The following is a 13,812-nucleotide window of genomic DNA, read 5'->3' on the forward strand; positions in this document are numbered from 1 at the left end:
ATCGTAATGATCGCAATATTAAAATATCTATGTCGATCCACTGTCAGCATCAGTTTTTTCTTCGCTCTCCACCTTTTACTGCTGTTTTTATGCTTATGTCTCTCCTGCCACAGACACAGCTGTTAACCCAGCGCCGTACCCCCTGTTAGCCTTTAGCCCAGAAGTGTCTGTCTAGCAGCGCTCCTACTGTGAATGGGTCTAATTCAGAGCAAACAAACATGTCAACAGTACATTCACTCTGTCACACACACGCACACACATCTCGGTCTGTATGAAAGGAGATGCCACTCACATGAGATATCAGTAAAAATAGAGCTCTGTTTTGGTCTGAAACACATGTTGGCTTTAAACAATATCTGACACTTCATATTTTCACAGATCCTGATGTCACTGGCTCGACATGTCAGACCAGCCCATAAAACCACTTCGACCCATCAGATGGATTTGATTTTAATGCTGATCCAGGAGCTTCTGGCCTCATCTAATGCTATTACAGGAAGAACATGCACAAGTGATCTTAGATCAGACCAAAGCCTCAGGGGACGAGAAAGCAAGTGAGAGAAGAGACGGTAAGATGTCTCTGAAAAGCTTTGCTTTGAAGTGTAATGGAAAGCATTAGTTACTTTCAGGTGTAATAAACTTGAGCCAAATGTATCGACAACAGCAAATGCCTTCTGAAAGGCTTTTAACAATGTCTGCCAAATGTCTTTCTCTCCTTCTCTCTTTCTCAGTCTGATCCCCGCTCTCTCTGTCTATCTCATTCCCCCATCTCCCTGTTTATCCACCATATCTCTTTCACTCTCTCACCAAAGTTTCTCTAGTGGAAACTTGTCCACCCTACACACTGCACGCGTTATAAATCACTTAAGAAGTCCAACACATATTTATCACTCTTTGTGACTTCTATTGAATTTCAGCTGTGGGGGAGGCACTCAGACCAACTGAGCCAAGAATGTTCAATCTTCATCTGCTGAGGGGGGTTCATTTTGTCAAATGCTTGTTTGGTGCCAAAATGAGACCCAAGTGCAAAAGTACAGTAAAGACTGAGAGGCATTTCACTGGATTCAGTGGCAATCATTTGCAATAGTATATCTGGCTCATGGAATCAATAAAGCAGTCATGTAGCTCTGTGACCCATTAATTAAAGTACATTTTGTTATGGCTTTTAGTTTCCCACTAAAAGCACTCACTGTGTAAATGATTTTTGTAATATATGTAACACTTCATGATTTTATGTGTTATTCATATTATTTCTCAAAAGGAAGCTTCCTGCACATGTACGATTTTCCCAGTTATGAGCGGCTTGATAACTAGGAGAATAACAAAGTGAAGTAAACCATAAAACCTGCACTAAAAACAGTGATTATGATAATACATTCAAACAATATGATAGCAAATGCATCATCTTAACTCATCAAAACCCAATCGAAAACATTGCACAGTCAAGGTAAAAAATTTCTGTGCCCACCCTTACATTTAAATCAAATCTATTACTTGCTATTATAATGAACTATTCTATTTATGTGTTAATGGTATTTATACTCCATTTAACCCAATTGCACCATTTTTTTATTGAAAAAAGAACACTTTATTAATTATTTTTACTTCAATAAATACTATTGAAGAGTATTTATCAGTCAGAATGGTCAAAATCAAGCCAAGGTACTTGAAACAAATCAATATATTTTATTGATTGATATATTATTATTTTATCAATGGATATTTTATTTACGGATACATTTTCAGATTTTGCAATTATAAAATTAATATGAAAAATTCCTTTATTAACACATTGTGAAAGTTAATGGATTAAAGTAATATTTTACTGGTATTTACATAAGAACTCAAATAAATCGCCCCTTTTTTTTAAATGACTTATCATTGTTGGATAAATCTGTGTTTCCTGCCACCTAAAACAAATATGTAGTTATTAGGCATTTAAATGGCAAGTTTAGCTAAATCTTATGCCACTCAGATGAACTTGTGAACTATAGTCGATAATGTGCCCTTTTCTTTGAATTACTTTTTATAATCTTAGAAATTTGTGTTTTTCACCACTTTAAGCTCATATGTACTTATCAAGTTGAGTGCTTTTAAATTGCAGGTTAAGTCTGCTAAACCTATTTCTGCTTCTCCGATGAATTTGTAAAATATTCAAAAACAACAACAGATGATCACAGACTGAGTAGAACCGACTCAGGATAGCTGTCACAGACGCCGCTGAGTGGCGCTGATTCACTGTGCGTTGGGTTCCTTCTCACATCCCTGGAGAGCACGCAGAGAGCGAGGCAGCGCAGCACAGCGCTCCAGACCTTTGCCTTCAGCACCGGCAGATCCTGCACAGAGCGTCTCCAGCGCGGACCAACACCGACAAAACAAGCCCAACTGGAAACTATGCGGGGTGATGGCTCCCTTACAAACATCTGTGTGATTTTTAAACCAGACGCGAAAGCACTGACGTGAAGTTTCACGCCGCTCTCATTTGAGTTGAGATGAAGATCTGAGACACTGCGAGAGAAGGAACTTTGCGTCTCCGCGCACCCGGACGCCCTGCGGGGACATAGGGCGCTTTTGTGATCAGAGGACTTAACTTATTTTTTTGTTTTTGTGGGTTTCTGACTCTCTCTGGCAGAGCAGATATATGATAGATCATTTGGAGCGGATTGCTCAAGCCTCTCCGGTTCGTGGATGGAATAACTCATAATGTTAGGGCAATGAGACCCGTCTCTGCTGCTGCTGGGCAATAAACCGGACCACCGCACCAACAGGTATGCAGCTTTTGCTATTTATTTGGTTTCACACTTTTAATTTACATGTGCTTAAATAGAATTTTTCACAAAGTAGATGTCCACAAAGAAGAATGGGATGGTGTATAGTATCACTCTAATTAAAATCATTGACCAGTTTAGTAAAATAAACGGGTAGCCTATAGTCTGTTTTAGTGATCCATGACAGTTGCTTTAGTGAGTCATGCATTCTGATCGTGATCGGGCGCGGGTCACTGAAATTTAATAGGTAGGCTATAGCCTGTGTGTAAACCTGAGAATCATCCTGGGAGCTATAAAGCTGGAATTTTTTGTGTCAAGCATGATTAAGAAATAATACCATAGAGTAAAAAGGGCAATGAGTGTGATGAGTTAGCGTGTGCGCGCGCGGGAGAGCGAGTGGTCTGACCGCTCTTCGTCTTCTTACCGCATTAACAGTATATGCCATGTAAAAAGTCAGGCTAACCCTAGTAAATCAGCTTACCCTGCTTGGAAAGGGCGCAAACAGAGTAAAGGTCTCTGGTCCCAGTGAGTACATAGCCTGGCACGCGCATACAGCCACCAGCTCATTTAAATCTTGTGAGCAGTGATTGTCTTTGGCTACAGCCTTGATTTAGCTCATAAAATGACACTTAGAACATAAATAAGGTTATATTTTGTATTTACATTAAACAAAACATTATATCAGTAGCTAATATTTATTTATTTACAAGGCTAAAAACTTAGATTTGATCAAATATGAGTTGTCAGTTCAGTGAGTCACTGAGTAGTTGACTCGCCAATCACTCGAATCGAGCCGTGAACAGATTCTTCACACTTTTTAGTGAGCGAATCATTTAGATCGGTTTTGTGATCCAGTTAATTTGTTTCATTACAAAAGTTTCGACTGACTGGAACGATTTGAGAGTTAAACTATACAAAAATGCAATAAAATGTGGGCTTCAGACATACGTCATGACTTTCTTCTTTTTAAGCTGTCTTTGCATCAGTAAATTGGACCAAATAAGATAAAGCGTTTTATAAATCCTCCACATCACTCTGGGAGAGAGATAAAAGACAGGAAAAAATGAATATTGCAGAATATGGCCATATGAATTTGTAAATTGGAACTATAATTTCCACAGTAATTGCATTGCCTTGGCTGATGTGGTTGGCTGATATAACTCCCTTCGGGCCACAGTGCATGTTTATACTCCTTCTAACAGTGCTGGTTATGTGTTCGCTATGAGGGAGGATGTTGTCGAGAGCAAAAGGCTTAGGAACACACAGATGCCCCGCTGATACTGGCTGCTGAAATAATCCTTTGTGAATCACCACTGAATGTAGTAGTTTATTTGATTTGGCTCTGTTGTGTGCAGGTCCTGGATCTGCTGTTAGAGTGAAAGTGGTTCAACCCGAGCACTGCATGTGGGACTGGCCTTGCTATGCTGATACACTCATTGTCACTGACTGGATGGATCTGAAATCTGTTGTCAATGTAAATGTTTGAAAAGGGGCAATAGTGTCGTTTCTGTCAAATGAAGTGATCTGCCCCTCCTGAGCAGGCGTGGATTAACGCACAGGTAGGCCTGTCGCAATAATCAATATATCGATTTATCACGTAATATATGTACATGACCTCAATAATTTTTGGTGACGCAATATATCGCCCATTATATTTACTTATAGCACATATTATTGTAAATTCCCCTTGCGCCTGTGTCTTTTGCAGCTTCTCGTACATAATGTGGTGTAGTCGTGAGGAGCTTGTTCAAATTTAAAACATGTTTCTACAAAAATGTTTAATCTGCAGATTTGGTCTTGTTTCTGTGATTTTCAACATTAGTGTGCACCCTTAACTTACAGAGAAAAGAATGTGTGGGGAAAATCTGTAGATGGAAAAATCATTGTTCATTGTGCATACATATATATATATATACATATAGATCTAAGTTTAATTACTATTTATTAAAGTTTTTAAGGTTTCTATTATTTGGATACTTGGATAATTTCCACAATCTAAATATTCTCAAAAATTAAAGTTTGTTGTCATTTGGAAGTGTGTAGGCCGCCTTGCATTTTATGCTGTTACATTATGATTTTATATTCAATGGCATAAAATGGTCTTTAATATGGCAATAATATCGATTATCGCAATTATTTCTGGGGCAATATATCGCACAACAAAAATTTGTTAACGTGATAGGCCTACACACAGACATGCCTAGGCTGCAGCCTAGTGGCCTCACGTGTGCAGCGGCCTCGGATTGGCTGGACTATTTTTTTTTTATTATTTAAAATTTTTGTTTAGGCATAGTCAAACAAAAAAACCCTCATTGGCGCATAAAAAAACATCAAAGGAGGATTCATTGCAGAGTGTCTGACAAAATAAATGTCTTGTATTGTAAAATGCACGCTCAGCGCTGCCGAGAGTTCGCGTGATTGCTAAATTGAAACCGAAAGTAAAACGTGTACGTGCATTCAAAATCGATATTAGTAAATCTTAAGCGTCGGCATTAATGATAATCAAACAATGAAAGAATCTTGACTAAATGGCATTTGTAGCTTTTATAAGCATTTATATACAACCCGAATTCCGGAAAAGTTGGGACGTTTTTTAAATTTTAATAAAATGAAAACTAAAGGAATTTCAAATCACATGAGCCAATATTTTATTCACTATAGAACATAGATAACGTAGCAAATGTTTAAACTGAGAAATTTTACACTTTTATCCACTTAATTAGCTCATTTAAAATTTAATGCCTGCTACAGGTCTCAAAAAAGTTGGCACGGGGGCAACAAATGGCTAAAAAAGCAAGCAGTTTTGAAAAGATTCAGCTGGGAGAACATCTAGTGATTAATTAAGTTAATTGATATCAGGTCTGTAACATGATTAGCTATAAAAGCTTTGTCTTAGAGAAGCAGAGTCTCTCAGAAGTATAGATGGGCAGATCTGTGAAAGACTGCGTAAAAAAATTGTGGAAAACTTTAAAAACAATGTTCCTCAACGTCAAATTGCAAAGGCTTTGCAAATCTCATCATCTACAGTGCATAACATCATCAAAAGATTCAGAGAAACTGTAGAAATCTCTGTGCGTAAGGGACAAGGCCGGAGACCTTTATTGGATGCCCATGGTCTTCGGGCTCTCAGACGACACTGCATCACTCATCGGCATGATTGTGTCAATGACATTACTAAATGGGCCCAAGAATACTTTCAGAAACCACTGTCGGTAAACACAATCCGCCGTGCCATCAGCAGATGCCAACTAAAGCTCTATCATGCAAAAAGGAAGCCATATGTGAACATGGTCCAGAAGCGCCGTCGTGTCCTGTGGGCCAAGGCTCATTTAAAATGGACTATTTCAAAGTGGAATAGTGTTTTATGGTCAGACGAGTCCAAATTTGACATTCTTGTTGGAAATCACTGACGCCGTGTCCTCCGGGCTAAAGAGGAGGGAGACCTTCCAGCATGTTATCAGCGTTCAGTTCAAAAGCCAGCATCTCTGATGGTATGGGGGTGCATAAGTGCGGTATGGGTAGCTTGCATGTTTTGGAAGGCTCTGTGAATGCTGAAAGGTATATAAAGGTTTTAGAGCAACATATGCTTCCCTCCAAACAACGTCCATTTCAGGGAAGGCCTTGTTTATTTCAGCAGGACAATGCAAAACCACATACTGCAGCTATAACAACAGCATGGCTTCGTCGTAGAAGAGTCCGGGTGCTAACCTGGCCTGCCTGCAGTCCAGATCTTTCACCTATAGAGAACATTTGGCGCATCATTAAACGAAAAATACGTCAAAGACGACCACGAACTCTTCAGCAGCTGGAAATCTATATAAGGCAAGAATGGGACCAAATTCCAACAGCAAAACTCCAGCAACTCATAGCCTCAATGCCCAGACGTCTTCAAACTGTTTTGAAAAGAAAAGGAGATGCTACACCATGGTAAACATGCCCCGTCCCAACTATTTTGAGACCTGTAGCAGAAATCAAAATTGAAATGAGCTCATTTTGTGCATAAAATTGTAAACTTTCTCAGTTTAAACATTTGCTATGTTATCTATGTTCTATAGTGAATAAAATATTGGCTCATGTGATTTGAAAGTCTTTTAGTTTTCATTTTATTAAAATTTAAAAAACGTCCCAACTTTTCCGGAATTCGGGTTGTAGTATAAATTGTCTGTGCAACCAATAAATAAATTACGGTGCTACTATTAAAAATGTGCACATATATCTTCATTGATCTATTCACTTGTCTCTGCTCTCAAAATGCACCAAATTTATGCATTTAAATTTAAAATGAACAAAATTTTCTTACACCCACAGAACCCCCTACATTAGAAAAAAAATGTGTAACAATCACAGTCTCACAAAATTCTGTGGGGACACTGGGAATGTAGAGGAAACCCTGTAGGATTGGCTGTTTTAGCGTGTGTGTATGCCAGTTCACCTTGATATTTGCATGTGGACACTAAATAAATTTCTCCAGTAAAGCATAATGATTAAGGGGGGGGGGGGGGTGTGCTGACCACCTTAATCCGCCCCTGATCCTGAGATCCAGAGCCAGTTTAATTAGCCTGTAGATTGACAGGAAAGAGAGAGATGCTCTATAAAAATGATTTACTACTCATCATATAGAGAGAGTGGGATAGAGAAAGCGAGAGAGTGTGCTAATTATATTTGACTTGCACCAAATGAGGTAAAACATTTGTAGGCCTTTAAGAATCTAGTATTTTGATGCACTAAACCTTGTTTTAGATATTTCTTTCTGTTTACAATCACTCAGCTTTTTATTGTGTTAGCACTCACTTTCGCCAAGAATTTGTTTTGTTTAGCTGCTAGTTGATGCTTATTTTCCTCTCATTATCTCATTACCAACTTCATACACTCAAACTGCACGTCTATTGTGTGTTTATAAAGATGTTTGGCTGCATTATTGTGTGTGTTTTCACAGGCTATTAACTGTGACAAATAACTTACTTGTTGGAAGGGCTGATGTCTGGGTCAGAGCGGGAATCTCAGGTTTCTGCAGCTGGTTTGGGTTTCAGTTCAAATGATTTGAGTGTAGTCAGCTGACCAGACCCTTTTGCATTCAGGCCCACTAATTTATCAAGCGTGGTGTGAATAATTCATCAAAGCATTCACAGAGAACCAGTGTGTGTAATTATGTTTGTGCCATTGTGCGTGTGTGACTCTCCACTCACAGGCAGAATACAGCTGTCAGTCCAGTTTTAAAGTGCTAAATACAGTTACATGTGTTTGATTTGTGTTTATATATATATATATATATATATATATATATATATATATATATATATATATATACACATATATATATATATATATATATATATATATATATATATATATATATACATATACATATATATATACATATATATATATATATATATATATATATATAAGAGCAAAAATACAATAATAATGTGTAATGTGTAAAACAGTAATAATTATTCACATTTTTTATTTTAATATATTTTAATTATTTTCAGCAGTCATTACTCCAGTCTTCAGCATCACATGACCCTCCAGAAATCATTCTAATATGCTGAAACTGCAAATTGATTCAGTGTGCACCTGATGAACATTTATTCAATTTGCTTGGAGTGCAATGAAAAATGAAATCAAGAAAATGATTACTTGTTTTTTACTATATAGTATGTGTCAATGTCAGAAAAGAAGTTATGTAAAATGAATGAATAGCAACTATTAAACTGACATGACAATGCTGTCAAAGTGTTGGCAGAACAGACTGCTGTGGATCTGCAGTTTCTTGAGTTTAATGACTACAGGTAGAACTTAAGAAGAGTTCAGTTTAGTTGGTTGCTGTGGCATAGTTTTTTTTTTTTTGGCAGATATGGTTTATAAGTGTAATGAGGTTTTTATACATTCATTTTCCCTTAATGGTGAATTTTATGGTGAAGTGTATGTCAATTAATACATTCTAAGAAAAATTTATCAAAATGATCTATCCCAATGTATCGTGTTAATAGGAAGACATTTCTGTATAGATAATTTCTCACTGGTATTTTACACTTATTTTATGAATTGTGTTTTAGGGTTAGAGGAAATGTCTGTAAACTTAATGTAAAAAGTATTGGTAATTCTCCTCCAGGACATTATAAATTTCTGTACTGATTTTTTTCTTATAGTGCATGCCTTCAAAAATGTTGTCAGTGTAACTATTAAATGATTATGATTTATACAAAATTAAATGTACATTTATTCATTTAGCAGACGCTTTTATCCAAAGCGACTTACAGTGCATTCAGGCTATACATTTTACCAGTATTAGTTATAAGTAAATTAGTTGTGTTTAGAAGGTAATTTCACAATTTGGAAGAAAGAATGGAGTTTTAAACTTCAGAATATTTATGCATGAAAGTTTCATGGCCTTCATATTGATGATTTGTTGTTTTCAGTAAATTGCTTTGTGTGCAGCTGAGCCATCTGCCAAAGTGTTGATTAATGAGAGAACAACAAAACACCAGACAGATGAAATCTGCACCTTCAGAAAACCAAACAGTCTCTGCGTCAACTTCATCCTATTTTCTGATCCCATCATCTGGGATCACACAGAGAGAATCTCCCAATGAAAAAATAAGGGCAGCGATGACCACAGCTTTACTCTTCACCTCAAGAGTTCAACAAACCTGGACTGAGAGATAGAGAGAAAGAAAGAAAACACTTCATTACTGCAGTCTCAGCCCCCTTTCTTTCATTCATTCAGACATCATTTCTGTCTCACAGGACAAGATTAACATTACTGTCATGACACAGGCTCTGCGGGAATCAAGAGATAGAGAAAGAAAGTAATAGAGAGTAAGTGACCCCCAGTGTTTCCCGAGGTGAAGCGTATAAATGGATGACTTGCTCAGTAACAGGGTGAGCTGGGTGGAGGTGTATGTGTGTGTTTGTAGCTTGAAGTATTTATTTGTTGAAAGAATCTTTATTTTACAGTGAGAGACAGCGAAATAAGTGCCTAAAAAAGAACAGGTAAACAAACACAGTAGAAATAGCCACAGGAGAATGCTACTCTTTTAACGCTCAGGAGACTTGATGTTGTGCTTTATTTAAGGATCAACTTTGTCCAAAGTGTTTCTCTTAAAACAAAAATAAAAATAGATGCGGCATACATACAGTAAGAACGTAGAGCTTTACAATGAAAGAGGATTGCATCACTCAGAAAAATTGGCTTTGGGAGAATTTGATGAGAAATAATTACGTTCATACGGAAATACAGTATCTGACATTTGATTGCAGATTTGGGTATCTTGATGCAGTGACGTGAGATTATGTGAGGAAAATTAGAAGCAGGAGACTTTTAATTGCTACTGTTTTTGTAGTAAATTTAAATTAATTTGAAAATTAAGTGAAATCTACTTAAACACACTTTGGCATAAATTGAATAAAGTGAATGAGAATGTAACTTAAAACATGAAGTTAGCATTTAAGAGCTAATATTGTACATTTTGAGTAGAGAAGGATGCCACAAAACAACTAAACATGAACAGATTTTTCTTCTGGTTGACTTGTTTTAAATATAAAAAGCACTTTTTTATTTATTTACACATACTTTAATGTTTTAAAAAAGAAGTCTCTTATGCTCACCAATGCTGCAATTATTTGATCAACATTACATTAAAACTGATTCTGTTCTAAAATGTAATTTATTCATGCGATGCAAAGCTGAATTTTCAGCAGTCATTACTCCTTCAGAACAAAATTGAATTGATGCTCAAGAAACATTTCTTATCATTATCCATGTTGAAAATAGTTAGCGGTAGTGTTCATTTCTATGTATTTATATGAATTGTGAACTGTAATTATTGTATGAGTAGTAATGAAGAGTTTGCTTAATATTTTCAAGTTTAAACTAAATAATGCTATGTAGAAAGTACAATATTTATTTCTCAACTAAATATTTCTTCAGTGTAGCCATTCACTGTTGCTGTATGAGTGATATTCACGTCATCAAGTGGTAACATTGGACGCATCTTGGGGTCTAGTTTGTGTTTGAGTGTGTGTGACTAAAGTGGATTTGTATTTGGTGCTTCTGGCTGAGTTTCACTCTCCAGCTCCCTGATGTCGTGGCTATTGATCTTCATTTGCCAGAATTCAGGCAAAACAAGCACCTCTGAGCCTAATTACACCCAACCCCCTGTCTGATGTGAATTTTCACATAACACACATGCACACACACCTTGAGGATCAGCCAGAATGAAAGCAAACAGTGTTGAGGGCTGCATGAAGGATGATGGATATGAACGGATCCACCTTTGAGGTTTATTTTGGGACAAACACAAGTGGGTGAGATGGCCATCAATCATTTAGCTTGAGGTTTTTGCAGGACTAACCTGGACTCGGTCAAGCTGTAATAAACAGCGAGGAAGTGACTGGCTGTATCTTTCTTTCTATCTTATTTGTTTTTATATAGTACTTAATTTGTTCATTTTATCTATTTTTCCTGTTTTCCTTCTTATCTTTCACCCAATCCAGCTTTCTCCTCTCATGTATCTTGGGGTGAGAAAGCTTTCACTCAGAACAATTTGTTTTTGCTGAACCGCTAAGTTTTCTCTTTGTCTCTCACTGTGTCTAGTTTTTCATTTTCTCTCTCTTTCGGTCTTCTCTCTGTTGTGAGGGTGTTATGGGAATTCATGCTGGAAAGAGGACTTTCTGCTTCAGGGCTGAAAAAAACAAAAACTAATGACTTCTTTTCTTGTTACATTGATTGTGTTTTTCACTCTTTTGTCTTGTGTGTGCATAATTCCAAATATTTTTTGTATGTATATATATCAGTAGTAACCACTGCATGCATGAAAATTTCTGGCACTTGAGTTCATTAATTACAAACACATAATTGCTTTTATCTCTTCACCTGACCTTAATTAATGAATCACTTGATTCATTATTTGATGCTTCTCTTATTCAGAGTGACTCAGAGTACATCTAGCAGGATCCCCCTGAGGAACGTAGGGTTAGGGTTCTTAATTAAAGGCAGAATGGTGATAAACTGGGGCTTGAACCTGCAACCTTTCTGTCAGCATCACAGATCCTTAACCATTAGGCTTCCAACACTCTTTCCAGCATGGAAACTGAAAGCTCTACTAGTAATTCAGCACATCTATCCTAATGTTAATGTGTACAACCATTATAGTTTGTAGATGTGACTAAATATTGTTGGGTTTGTATTTTAGTTCAGTTGACTTCATTCATTCACTTTGTTCTTTCTCTTAATGAGAGTCTTTGAATGAGAATTACATTGGGGTTGAATGACTCAAGCTCGGGTCGAGGATTTTCATGATTACCAGCCCATAATTACGCTGATGAGAGACCGCTATTAACAGCACATTTGTTCACCAGTCTCATCAGTGAATACCAGATCACATCATTTCTAGCTCAGTGGATGAAGTCTCTGCAAATTCCCAACTTCCTGAAAGAAAGTTTTTATTTTTATTTTATTTTATTTTTGGATTGTTATGTTTATTTATATTTATATTTGCCTTTTTGCTATGGTGGACTATAAATCTCTTTGAAGCTCTGTTAGTTTGAAAGTTTGCAAAAAAAGAGCATGGTGAAGTGATATGCATTAGTCAAAAGCTACTTCATTGTCGTATAGTTACTTTATATAATATTAGTCAACACTATCAGAATCAAACTATCAAAAATACAGTGACTCTTCTTAAGTAAATTTGTTGTTTCCCCTAAATTCTGCGGTTTAATTTTGCATGAGAATCAAGTGACAGAGTTGACAGACTGTTGCAGATCCCTACAAATCTCCACAGACAATTTCTCATTCTCATTTGACACACCATATTTACTGCCATACAGAGATACATGTTGTGTGTGTGGGTAGTTTAAGCTCTCTGAAATGAATTTGGACGATCTCGCGCTGCAGTGCTCTGACGTTGCTCAGATCCCTGGGCAGAGTGAGACGATATCCCATCATCCTCTGCTCTCAGGCTTCTCGGCGCATCTGTAGCCGTTTGATAAAACCTCCATGTATCTTTCCAGTCTTTTCTGATTCTCTGACATGTCACACAGCAAGACTTGCTTTGACTTTGCTCTGACTAGAGCGCTCACGCACATCAACAGAAAGAACACCAGAGGAAATGGAGAAACATCGCCCCCTCCCCCCGTTGTCTGTCTTCCATTCGTCTGGTGTGTTGCTGAGAAGGTTTGTTAGATGGCCTACAGCTATAGTGACATGACATGACAGTATGTACATCACAGAATATCAGCTCTAATAAATCCGGCCTGTGAGTGAAACAGCAGTCAGCATCTGCAAAAAATTAACGATAATTTACTGAACAAATGTGTTTTAATTCGGCATGTCCTCTGCATTTTGTGTTAAACGGCTATGTAATACTTAATTGGGGCAAAATAGTTTGGCATGGTGGGAATTATACCACAGCTGTGCACATAACTCATCATAATTAAATTATTTTGGTAGCATTTTATTTTATAGTGCCCTTGTAAAACATAATCACATGTTAATAATAGTAATAATAATAGTTATAATGCTGAATTATACATATTTACATTCAATAACTCTAAAGCAAATACCTATCTGTCTATCTGTCTGTCTGTCTAATATTTTAAGTCAGTTCAAGTCAGTTCAAAAATGTGATAAATATATGTATAAAGAGTGTAATTTAATGTGTTTTTTGTAAGAAGTTCTCAAGTAGAGTACTCAGATTTATAATAAGGATAAATGCTGACTTTGTCATCTAATCTTGAGCTAGTGTTTCAAAACTAATGCAGATACATTTTTAATTTCCTGTATACAATGGCCAACTTCCTCAGGTTTAAGGGCACTTAGAGAGTCTTCCTCATGGAAACACACAGAACACTCCCTACGCCAGTTCATTTCAACTTTTAAAACTTGAATTATTTATATACTGTTGCCAGTCAAACACATTTCTTTGCTCTCTTTCTCTCTCTCTCTCTCTCTCTCTCTCTCTCTCTCTCTCTCTCTCTCTCTCTCTCTCTCACACACACACACAAACACACACACACTGCGATGAGCTGTAGATTTGGG

General features: G+C 36.9%; 1 protein-coding gene across 1 annotated transcript in view; it reads left to right on the forward strand.

Moving 5' to 3' along the window:
• Positions 1–381: 381 nt before the first annotated feature.
• The window catches only part of LOC132097689 (chemokine-like protein TAFA-2), a 76,341-nt gene continuing 62,910 nt past the window's right edge, over positions 382–13,812 (forward strand). Inside the window, exons 1-2 of the mRNA XM_059503563.1 lie at positions 382–569; positions 2,187–2,768. The gene's annotated coding sequence lies outside the window, so the exon portion shown is untranslated. The remainder of the gene's footprint in view (positions 570–2,186; positions 2,769–13,812) is intronic.

This window comes from Carassius carassius, chromosome 21, assembly GCF_963082965.1.
Source record: "Carassius carassius chromosome 21, fCarCar2.1, whole genome shotgun sequence".
In the NCBI taxonomy this organism is placed as follows: domain Eukaryota; kingdom Metazoa; phylum Chordata; class Actinopteri; order Cypriniformes; family Cyprinidae; genus Carassius; species Carassius carassius.